Below are 12,798 nucleotides of genomic sequence, written 5' to 3' on the forward strand. Positions count from 1 at the left end.
CATGAATAAGAAACACTATGCCTAATTTTATGCTAATGAAGTCGAATTTAACCGCGGTGTAAGCTTTCTAAAGGTAATTGAGATTAGAAGGTTTATGGAAGTGATATTGTCGTCTGCTAATGTATTGCCAAATTGTGTTTCACTGCGTATCAGCATTTACATGAATCGATACCATGACCATATTTACCACTTAAATTTCAGTTGTCTCCGCATTGCAACTGCTCTCTTCTGCGTCTCGAGATAACTTTGGTGCTCTTTGAACTTTCCATGACCCGACTTCCATCTATCTTTGATAACCAACATGTGAGTTTTGAAGCTTAATTCATTGTTGACCAAAGACCCGAGCTCAACACGAAAGAAAGACAAAATGCCCATTTTAGTAAGTTCAGAGTCAGATTCAAATTCAAAATGGTCTTTGAGGCAGCCGTGTTTATTAGTCCTCCATTTTGCCCACAATACCGTACTAGAACAGCGGTTCCCAAACTTTTTCCTTACCGGAACACTTCGAACATTCTGAGTAATTAACGGAACACTTTGCTTTTTTTTTTTTTTTTCGAGAGATTTATTCAGTGGTGACCTACTAGTTACTTATTCCAGTATTTCGTGGAAAACCTATTCAGGCCTCGCGGAACATTAGGATTCCACGGAACACAGTTTGGGAAACACTGTAGTAGAATATTGTTCTACACCCTCTGTTTTGAGATCCTTCCACTCCAGAAAATATAAAATGACTAGAAGCATAACAATAAAAAAAGACTGGCCTGATTTAAACTGTTACGTTGTACAAAATAGAGGCCAGTTTGTAAGTAAAATAAATTTGTTCCCTTTCGTTATTCCATTCCAAACAACATTGGACATTATTAAAACTTAATTAAAGATAGAAGAAACAAAATATTACCTAACGGTCACATTGAGATTTACTTAATCTTCATAGAATCCTTAATGGTGCTGGTCAAGTCATTGGCAAAAAAAAAACAAAAAAAAAAACATTTGGGCAGCTGTTTGAGACAGACATCCACAAAAAAAAAAGGTAAAAAGATTCTAGAAATCCTTTGTGCCAGGATTTTCTGATTTTACCATCACAAAAGAGATACAAGACACCGATAGCAAAGACAAACAGACACAAACACTCTTTTGTTCCCCTGGCAATCAAATCATTAAATAGAAAAAATCTGATATAAACTTTGTCACATGTAAATTATGAGTGAGTCTTGTATGAATGTACATTTTTTGTTTTGTAGCCACAATGTTTTCTTTGGTGTAATGCACAAATTGTAAGACAAAAATTTCCTTACGGACAATAAAGATTATTATTATTATTATTAATCAAGAAATACATAATGTTTGTATGCAAGGGTCACAGCTAATGCTTGCTGCAGTGATACAATTAATGTTTCCAGGAGAGTAATTATTGTTATTAAACACCTAGATAGGATCTCATTTAGAAGCTGCTAGCGGTTTTTTATATTTACTGCTTATTTGACACCAAACCTTGTTCTGAACAAATATATCTATAGCTATATAAGAAAAAAGCTAAAGCTAACTCTTTCTGACTTGCGATCTATGGGGGCGGATGATGTTTCTGTGGCTGACGGTTAACGAGGATGTAATGTGGCCAGCACAACGGCCTTCCCCACTGACTATTCCCCAACTAATCTCAAGATGCCGGGTACCCATTAGAGTTGGATCGACTTTGGAAAAAAAGGGGGGGGGAGGAAACACAAAATCACGAAGTTCAAAATCGCAGTTTTCACCTGGATTCGAACTCGAGACACTCGGTTCAGAAGCCAAGCACTTTCCCCACTCAGCCACCACACCTCCTACATACATCGATAGCTATAGCAACTTACATACTTAGCCTTCGCCCTGTCTCTGTATACATAGAAACACAAGATCAGCACCACCGACTCACAACGTTACTGCCAACTGCGGACCACTGACACCATCTCATAACACAAGAAAATAATACGAAAAGAAAGAAAGAAAAAAATGCAACATCTACACTGCATAGAAAAAGAACTATGTTATAATTATCATGCGCTTATTAAGTAATTAGTCGGGAATTAGAAAAACAAAAATATCCTCGACACTTCACACGCAGTTGAAACTTAAAAACTTGGACCGTAAAAACACCGAGATCACGTCGTCTGTATTATCCGAATCATTTAGTCCAATTCAACAGGCATTCGGAACCAGATAACGCTAGTGTGTAGATACACACACACACTCGGACCTACACACGCTGTCTTAAGGATGCGGAACTCGGTCTTGACGATATTGATCATTACTTTAACTAACAATGAAAGAAAACCTAACACATCACCCCCACATTGAATTAACTCGTCAGATGCCACATATCCCATAGGAGTTTGAAAGCAAACACATTTAAGAATTTTACCGTCAGACATTTTCCGTTTCGTGTGTGTACACAAAATATTACCCTTACTACGACAGGTGTATCTAGCAAACTAAGATAAAATACAGCTTATACTTATTTGAATAAAACGATCGCCTATTTTTAATGATGCTTCGCTAATCAGGACAAGGGAACAACTCGATCTCCACAGCTGTTGCCTTACTTGCTTATCCTCCCCTTGTCTCACCTTGTCCGACACTCAGGCAAAGTTTGTCAAAAGGCCTGCGTTGTTTTCCATGGCCAGAAACCAATAGCAATAACCTACATCAGTACATCTAGATCTCTAAATGTTTATCTTTTCACTTCGATATCTGTTTTTTTTTTGCTTCGTCGTCATAAGTAGTTTCAATTCGCGTTTATCAACTCATTGAAGAAGTCTTTCAAAACAGCACTTGTTATAGAGCACATGTGATCCAGAGGCCCGTTTCTCCATAATCGATAGATGGATCAGATTGACCAGCGTTGGTTTGCGCGCACCAATCACAAGTGACTTTTGAAAAGCGATCGCCCAAGCGGCTTGACTCATTGGACCCAACAGATCCAACGTATGTTTGAACACGGTGCACAGATAACCACTTTGACAATGAACAGTTTTAGTGTCGGGAGAGACCATTAGAAAGAATATAGATAACATTTAAAAAAAAAGAAGATAGGCTGGGGGTTACATGTGGATGTGGACCGGGGGGGGGAAGGTGGGGATGATATACAACTGATTAAACCAATACATTTGATCTATACACAAGAAGAACAGGAGCAATCAGGGGTGTGGATAGGGACAACGCGAGTGTCGGGGGGGGGGGGTGCATTGCATTGTTTACGTTGCCCTAGCAACGAATTCCACGTGTGTAACACACGCAGGCACAACTCTACTTAAGTAAACTTAGTAAAGGAGAATTACTTCTTTCCAAGTTTGTTGAGATTATCTTCCTTGACCCGCTTGAGATGTTTACCTATCTTACCTTATAAATTCAAAACGTTACTTAAAAAGAGAAGCTTACTATGTCCTACGCGTTTCATGTCAATCAAGTCAAACATGTTAATCGGTGACTTAATTTCTGCTCTTTGGTTTTCCTGGCTGATCCAGGCAACCCGTTCCATGCTCTAATGCCAATATGGAAGATGGGGAGTTAGTTCGACTCTGTCCTAGCATACTGAATAAACAATGTACCTCTATCTTTGTGTCTGGGTATTTTATATGGTTTTGTTTTTCTATTTGTAAATTATGGTTCAGTGTTTTTTTTTTTTTTTTTTTTTTTTTTTGTATTATTGATATGTTACTATTTAGTTTCTTTCCCGAAGTGTCTTTAAATGTATGATTTTACTAATGGTGTCATTCTAATCGTCTCGGGGCTCTAGTTCTAGTTTCTTAATCTTTTCCTGAGTTGAGGGGTCCCAGAGGGCTCTCATTGTGCGGTAAAAGGGGGATCCGCGAGATACGCCTATGCCGTGACTACCCACTGATAACTTAATACTTTGGTTCTGGTTCGCATAATGTTGGTCTACACACCTACCTATATATTTCACGGTTACAGACTCACCTCTGCCCTACTTCCCAGCCCGACACATTGACAAGACTAGAGTATATCTATACTGAGCCAATCTTTAACAGACATATCTACACTGATCACTGACTACGCTGCAGATCTAGATACATCTACAGACAAGCGTTTCATATTGGGATAAGTCGCTTCGATTCATTAGTGCACAATTATTCCTAGACTGATGAAAGCCGTAGTGCAGGGGTTCTCAACCTGTGGGTCGCGACCCCCTTGGGGGTCGATTGACTATTTGCCAGGGGTCGCCTAAGAACATCGAAAATATGGATTGGTATTGTCTACTCTTCTATTGCTGTATGTGTGTGTGTGTGTGTGGGGTCGCGGCAGAGTGGGGGATTGTAAAAAGGGGTCGCCGAGCTTAAAAGGTTGAGAACCGCTGCCGTAGTGGGAGAAGTGGGTTGCTGGCCTTCATTAACTAAATGAATAACGATTAGAAAAGAGTGATTGCACAGACATGACGGAATGCTTTAAGCCCGTAACAGGGGCGTAGCAAGGAATTTACCATCGTTTGGGGGCCAGGGTGTCTTGACCTCTTTAGGAGCCCCTGCATTTTGCGCAATATTTTATTTTTTAATGTAAAAAAACCCCCATTCATTTGGGGGCCCGGGGGGATTTCCAAATTCTCCCCCTCCCACTCTAGCCACGCCACTGGCCCGTGACTTATCTTTCTAACGCACGTAAAATTAGTAAAACAGTTAAAGTTCATTCTCTCTCTCTCTCTCCCTCTCTATTTCTCTGTCTCTCTCTCTTTCACACACACACACACACAAGAGCCAAACTTGTAAGTGCCAAACTTGTAAGAGCCAAACTACAAGAGCCAAACTTGTAAGAGCCAAACTTGTAAGAGCCAAACTACAAGAGCCAAACTTGTAAGAGCCAAACTACAAGAACTAAACTTGTAAGAGCCAAACTTGTAAGAGCCAAACTACAAGAGCTAAACTTGTAAGAGCCAAACTTGTAAGAGCCAAACTTGTAAGAGCCAAACTTGTAAGAGCCAAACTACAAGAGCCAAACTTGTAAGAGCCAAACTTGTAAGAGCCAAACTACAAGAGCCAAACTTGTAAGAGCCAAACTTGTAAAAGCCAAACTTGTAAGAGCCAAACTTGTAAGAGCCAAACTTGTGCTTAGCTACACAACGTCGGTCTGTATTTACACTTGTGGGAGCAGAAGAGCTTCAGAGCAGGTTTTAACTTATCAATTGAACAAGTCCTGGCATGTGACCTTGATACCCTACAGTTTGAGGACCAGTGTCGTGGATCATGTCATAGTGACTTGACACAGAATGGGTGATGTGCGGTACACCAGGGGAGATAAGACAAGGGCAATAACCACCCTTTGGAAGTGTGCATCTACTTTTAAAAGTCCATTCGAACGTTTTCTCCAACAGATTTTAAAGAATACAGAAAAAAAAAAGTATCCCAGATGTCAACTGGGCCGTATGATCCGAGACGCTGTAGACCAGCGGTTCTCAACCTTTTAAGCTCGGCGACCCCTTTTTACAATATACACTCTGCCGCGACCCCACCCCCAACAGCAATAGAAGAATAGACAATAACCATCCTTATTTTCAATTGATCCACACAGGAGACGCGACCCACAGATTGAGAATCCCTGCTGTAGACACACGATGCAGACTTACTGTTAGCCTTAACGACAACATCAACCCATCCATGCCAGTTTTTTTAAAGAATCAAGCAAAGAAATAAATTCAACTGGCGGCGCAGTCAACCCATTAAATGAGCTAGACTTTCACGCAAAACTGTGAAGAATGCTGTACTAAACGAACACAGAGGCTAAACCGGCTCGTATGTATTTACAATGTGTGTAACGTCAGCTGGTCGAAGTTGTTTTTTTCCATTAATGATATGCATTTCGGCAGATCCGAAATCAGAAATCGCTTGGGGGCATTTCATTCTTAATAAAGGAGCCGCTGTTACCGGTTTGCAAAGAGCCCCGACATTCCAAAGTCTGGGCCTAGATATTAGAAAAGTGATGGTAGTAGAATTCATCCGCTTCCAAGCATTATCTAACAAAATCTGTTACCCATAATACCGTGCCAGTTGAGCAGAGGGAAAGAATAAATGCCTCAAATAATGGAACAGCCAAAGGGATAGAGAGATTGTTTTTGTAAGCTATACTTAACATTCCCACTCCCCTCCAAAAAAGACAACCCTCTAATCTTTTTTTTTTAAACGTGTCACACACACACACACAAAAAAGTCTATGATAAGCGATATCAACTCTATTTGAAAGAAGACAGTTCTGCTTGATACTGATAAGATTTGTAGAAGTTGTTATCTCCCTTTCTCCGTTCGAAAGAGACCATAATTTTCTTTATGCAAACACCATCGTGTTTTGAAGCCATAACCACAAACAATAATGTTGGTTGAAATGTGAAAAGCTGCATTCGTTCCCTCCAAACCGCTTCCACCTCATTATATCACAGACAGAGAGAGAGACAGACAGACAGACAGACAGAGAGACAGACAGACAGACAGAGAGAGACAGAGACAGACAGACAGAGGCAGACAAACAGAAAGACAGAGACAGACAGAGACAGAGAGACAGAGACAGACAGATAGAGAGAGAGAGAGAGTATTTTTCATCCTTTCCATAACTATACTAATACATTTCATTTCCTTCAACGCAAAAGAATTACTCATAACGGTTCACTTACTAATGTACAGTGAACTTTGGGGGGACTCAAATCTTCTAAAAGTTGTTTGTTCGGTACAACAGAAAAGCTTAAATGAACTTCGTCCACTTAAAAATTGTTTGCTTAAAGGCAACTTTTCAACTGGCAATTCAGTCCGTTTAAACAAGTACAAAAGAACTCTTCAGAACGAAGCGAAAGAAAATGATATCACCTTCCTTTCGCAAAGTAAACTGGGAAGACATCGCGAGATTGTGACGTAAACTGCATACAAAGTTTCCGACTGATCTCGGAGAAGCCCGAAGTTGAGATCACACGGAACGCGATAGTTCAGCGATATGCAATCAACCAATCAGTGATAAATTTGCAAAAATGTATGCAATCAACCAATCAGTGATAAATTTGTAAAACTATAACGAGGGTGTCGTGTGGCCAGCATGACGACCAACAGCCTTCACGTTTCCCCGACTAATGTCATTCACCCATTGGAGCTTGGTGGACTCAAAGACACCCTAAATATTCCGAAATTAAAGATCCCAGTCTTCACCAGGATTCGTACCCGAGAGCCTCTGGTTCGGACACCAAGCGCATTACCACTCATCCGCCGCGCCTGCAAAATGGAGACTATTGACTTTGAATTCGAGATGAATTTTGTTCGTAGCACGGTCGTCTCTCAGACTCCCCCTACCTAACATAGGCCTATTCACTAAAGCAGGGGCTCCCAACCTGTGGATCGCGACCACCCTTGGCGGTCGCCTAACAGTAAGTGAACTGTTTTACAACATTATCAAGAGTCTTCTAATTTTTTTCGGTTGGCAGTCGCCGCATAGTGGAGAATCGTAAAAAGAGGGTCGCCGACATTAAAAAAAAAAGGTTGAGAACCGCTGCACTAAAGAGATTGGACAAGAGCGCACTGCTAAAAGAAGTAAAATTATTATACAATAATACACATAAATAATAAGTAATAATAGAGGTAATTACTATAAATAGCTCTGTCATTTCGGAATCTGAAGATACAAGCACGCCCTTTATAAAATTCTGAATGATGCTTGTAACATTATAGGGAACAAGCAAACCGCGCTTGGACACCTGCTTGAGAAGAACATTGATAAGAAAGCTAAGATTTTAAGCATAAAAGTCACCCTCTTCTTCACGATTTTAGCATTTTACCATCACAAAGAAGATATAAGACTGCGATCACAAAAAACAAATGAACACAAAAACTCATTTGTACCTTTGGCGATTAAATAGTTGAACAAACTGTGACTTAACTGCTGTTAATTTCACATGTAATGTTTAAAGAGAAACTGGGGTATGAACGTATATCTTGTGTGCTATCGTACAAACTCCTTACTCTAATTATGTATTGTTTTTCGTAATGCACAATTGTAAAACAAATTTCCACACGGATAATAAATATTATTATTATTATGTTAGAAAAGAACGATTATTCATTCTCTGGCGCTGCCAGGGTCGAGTTTCGTTAAAGAGAAACAAAACTCATCGTAGTCCCTTTATCAGTTTCCACCGAGGAATTTTCTAGTGATGTGGAAGGTCTGCAGCAGTACCGCCCTCTGACAGGCAACGAAAATGTTCCTAGGAATGGCAAGTGCCTTGAAGGTGTCTGTGAGGTCAGTTGTTATTATTCCCTCGGTTGATATTACAATGGGGTATATTGTTGTGTTGGATAATTTCCATAAACGCTTAATCTCCAAACTATATTCACATATTTTCTTTGTTTTTCCAGCTCATTTTTTTTTTAATTATGAGATAGTGGTACGGCGATGTCAATAATGGTAGCGGCGTTTTCTTTTTTACCGATGAACAGCAGATCAGGGCGATTAAAATGTACCGTTTTGTCGGTCAAAATTTGCCTATCCCAGTACAGAAGACGATGATTATTATTATTATTTATTTGTTTGTTTGTTTATTCATATCACATCATGTCAACTAAAGGAGTGAACCAGCGAAATCTATGAGAAGGAAAATGACATAATAATGAGTAAAAAAATCGCTTCAAAACTATAAAAACTACTCAAAGTTACAAGAGAGGAAATTGAGCAATAAAGATGACGCAATGAGGCCAAACATGGCCGTTGTGCTAGATAACTTTACTGCTAAAACAAAAGTGGTAGACATAATCTAAGTTACCGACAAATCTCATGTGATGACATACTGAATTGGAGGAAGATTGATGAAAATTAGACCACTGTTCCGCTGGCGAAGAATCACGAATTTTTCGCTAGTGGAAAATGACATCTTACAAAAAAATGTGATGATATGACCATAAACATCGAAATAAAAATGAAACAACTGGTGTAGTTAGAGCTAAAAACGAATACCCATATGAGCTAATTCAACCGGCTACCTTGACGTCTTCTATCCCCGAAGTAATCCCACGTGACATCACAGACATGAATACATTTCCAACACGCTGCACCATATCACCCCAAAAGAAACGCACACAAAGAGATGCGTTAACAATTCTAAATTAGGTCACCAACTCACACAGTATTGAAATTCACCATCCCAACAATGCCCAAGCGTATTTATTTATTTCACCAGATTTTTTTTTTTTTGGGTTGCTGAGCCATTTCATTAATTATAAAAGTGAATGGGAGAAATAGTTAAATCTGTGAATTTCGGAAGACTTTTGAAATACTTTTTCAGGTGTATTCCTATCATTCAGTAGTAAACCAAGGCTTCAAGTTATATGGCCTCATTCAGTTGAGAAGCGATTATGGATCATCTCATAGAAATAAAATGAATGCCTGGGCATAATCTATGGTCAGAACGATGTCGCCCACACAGTTCCCCCCCCCTCTCCACGCAATTGATGTATCCACAGGAAAAGTGCCGATACAGTCAGGGATAAGCGGCATTGCCAGGATATAGCACTGAAATTTGCATAAAGATTGCAGGTTACTGATTTTTCATTACGGCTGACTCCTAAAGCCTTTCACATTTATTTTTTTGGGTTATAGCTTCAAAGCAAAAGAAGTTTGAATTCAGAGTTTTCCTTCTCTTAGGTGGGTAGCAAGCCAAGGCTAACGAGCATCTCCTTCAAGAAGCTTTTAACTCTTTCTCTCCGTAATTATTTTTGCATGTTTTGAACGAATTCTTCATTTTGCTCATTACTATTTCACTACCCTGTTATGATTGGGCTTCAATAGCTTTGTGGTTTGTTATCAGAAAATGTATTTGGTATAGAATTAAAGGGAAATGCATGCTCTTTATACAATTCAAAGTCAAGGTTAAAAACATTAAACATGTTTTTAATTTTATGAGGTCAAAATCAACGATGGTATCGTCGATTAGGAGAGAAAGAGTTAGGTTCAATTGTCAAAAAAAGCTTGGATGGTAATTTGAGAGATTCAACTGTCTTACTAAAAAGACAAAAGAGTATCTCTAATATCAGGTGGAAGAATCAGAACATGTTTAGGATGGCTTATCCACTCCCCCCCCCTTTTTTTTTATTATCTTAAAGGAGCTTATGAAACAGAGTGAGATTGAGTGGGCCAAGATGGATGCTTGACCAATAAATTACACGCACAAAATATATATAACACAATTTTAAACTCAATTGTAACAATAGAACGCATTACACCTATATCACGTTCAAATAAAGCTAAAAGAGGATGACAACTAGATAGTTTTTATGCTAAAGAAAACAACAACCTAGATACTGCAAGTGTCTGTGTCGAAATAGAAGTTGGCAAGTTCGCATGTCTTCAAGGTTACTTGGCACAGGATTTGGTCCTAAGTAATACCTAAGTGAAGAAAAAAAATATATCCACCACCTGATAACAGAAAGCAGTAGTTTTCTTTAACAGAATACTTCAAACTGATTTGAACCGGTTTTTTTTGATAACGTGATGTGTCATCCAGTGAAAAATGGGACACAAACAGGTTGGCCAATGAAGGGTAGATAATTACCGTTTAGAATGTCTTTCTTCCAAATGAGAGAAAACAAAATACCCTTGCAGTAAGATAGAAAGGACTCGAGTGGCTGCTTGAGTTCAACTCAAAAAGTAAGCAAAAGTCTAAGGTTGTATTTATGGGGGTGGGGGTGTTTGGGAAGAGAGGGGGATGTTTGGGAAGAGGGGGATGTTTGGGAAGAGGGGGTGTTTGGGAAGACGGGGGATGTTTGGGAAGAGGGGGATGTTTGGAAGAATAGCATGCACAATATGTTCTCATTTCGTCACATGAAAATGACTAGGGAAATCTGCCCTTCTTGAGTGTCACCAGAGAAAGCTGACCATGTCCAAAACTGCATTATTTATAAAGAGGCCCGAACAAGACACTGGGCCCAAATAACCCATATAGAAAGAAAACTCTATGGAGAGCTGCCTGTTTTTTGGAAACCACTGCGCAGTTCATCTCGTATATTGTTCTAGTCACCTGGACACTCTTAACACAACGGTTCTCAACCTTTTTTTTTTATCTCCGCGACCTCCTAAGTCAATTTTTCACAAGGTGGCGACCCCCATCCATAAATTTTCGTTCACGGACCTAGGTAAATGTGATTTAGCTAATGTCATTAAATCATTAAAATCATTATCAAAATGTAGATCACTGATATCCATGATGTTAATTCCATTGTTGGAGGCTGAACATAGCAAAAAGCTTTATTTAGTGTAAAATAAATTTATGCAAAATTACAAAACCAACAACAACGACAATAAAAAACAATTTTCAGACGATCTTAGGCGACCCCTGGCAAATGGTCATTGCACTTTTAAAGGGGTCGCGATCCACAGGTTGAGAACCCCCCCCCCCCCGACTCTAACATAATAAATCAGAAAGAAGAAGAAGCATTAAAATGATCAGAAGTGAAACTGTTTTTGTTCAGAAAATATCCTACAGAAGACAAACCTGAAAGTGTTTTAAATATCTTTTATAATTTGTCTCATTGCTTCGTTCAAAGTTTCACAAATTGGCGACATCAATAATGAGAAACAAAATGTGGCGGAGTTCTCATCTAATTTGTCAATTTTAAAGAGAATTAAAAGAAAAAAAAAGTAAAGTTCCTCTTTCAGACCTTGTGATCTATAGGGCAGATTATGTAAAGGTCATCTGTTTCTTTGGCCCACGGTTAACTAGGGTGTCATGTGGCCAGCACAACGACCACTCAGCCCCTGCGCCTCCTTAAAGTGAGTTAGATCAGAGCTATTTGTCATCCGCTACATACACAAGATTTTTTTTTCAATTCAATATTATATGTCGTCACAGTCAAAAGTGAAAAAAAAAAAAAAAATTGTGAATCGTGCTGCGTGACAAAACATTATATTTTAAATTTCAGTCCGAGCCTTGGATTATTTAACTCTTTATCTCCGTAATTATTTTCCACCTTCTGTCAGAAGTGTTCATTCTTCACATTTGTACATTCAACCTTGCTATGATTAAACTTCAATAACATTTTTGTTTGTAATCAGAAAACGTTTCTTTTCGTATAGACTTTTATGAGAATGCATGCTCTTTTTATATAACACAAATTAGAGTTTATAAAACCGAAAATTAATTTAATCAAGTGGGGTAAAATCAACGATATTATCGTTAAGTAGGAGAGAAAGAGTTAATGAATTAATTAAAATTAATTTTTACGTTATGCGAAAAGAAGTAAAACAACAGGCGGCCGTTGTTGTTGTTCTTGTTTCGGATAATGTAAATATCATTAATAGATCTAAAGCTATTATATATATATATATATATATATATATATATATATATATATATATATATATATATATATATATATATATATATATATATATATTTATGTTTGAACATTTGTGGTTATGGCTAGTTAGCTAAGCTGGTTAAAGCGTCGGGCTTATAACACAAATATCGACTAATGACAAAAAATAACATACTCATTTAGTACACAGTTATTAATTTAACACAAATAAAAATAATGCATTATTTGTTTCGAAACTGGTCAAGATTGTCTTGTATAGATCACGGCACTGACCACTACAAATTGTACTGCGATTGGAGATACATGCTAATTAGGATTATTTTAATCCATTTTTTTTTTTACAATAATAAAATTAGAAAAAGAGTTTCTGTTTCCCCACAAACTCAACGGCGGCCCACATTAGGCGTAAATGAGACCGCGTCATAAACTCCTTAGACTAATTCTGGCCCATTATTAAACACTAATTGCTATAAAA

General features: G+C 38.4%; 1 protein-coding gene across 11 annotated transcripts in view; it reads right to left on the minus strand.

Annotated features, from left to right (window-relative positions):
• The window catches only part of LOC106052019 (hepatocyte nuclear factor 4-gamma-like), a 75,290-nt gene that overhangs the window by 40,607 nt on the left and 21,885 nt on the right, over positions 1 to 12,798 (minus strand). The window contains exon 1 of one of the 11 annotated variants that reach the window (XM_056035692.1): positions 2,604 to 2,745. The exons of 5 other annotated variants lie outside the window; for them this stretch is intronic. The gene's annotated coding sequence lies outside the window, so the exon portion shown is untranslated. 5 more of the 11 variants (XM_056035689.1, XM_056035694.1, XM_056035691.1 and 2 more) reach the window with 5 other exon arrangements.

This window comes from Biomphalaria glabrata, chromosome 7 (genome assembly GCF_947242115.1).
Source record: "Biomphalaria glabrata chromosome 7, xgBioGlab47.1, whole genome shotgun sequence".
Taxonomy (NCBI): Eukaryota; Metazoa; Mollusca; class Gastropoda; family Planorbidae; genus Biomphalaria; species Biomphalaria glabrata.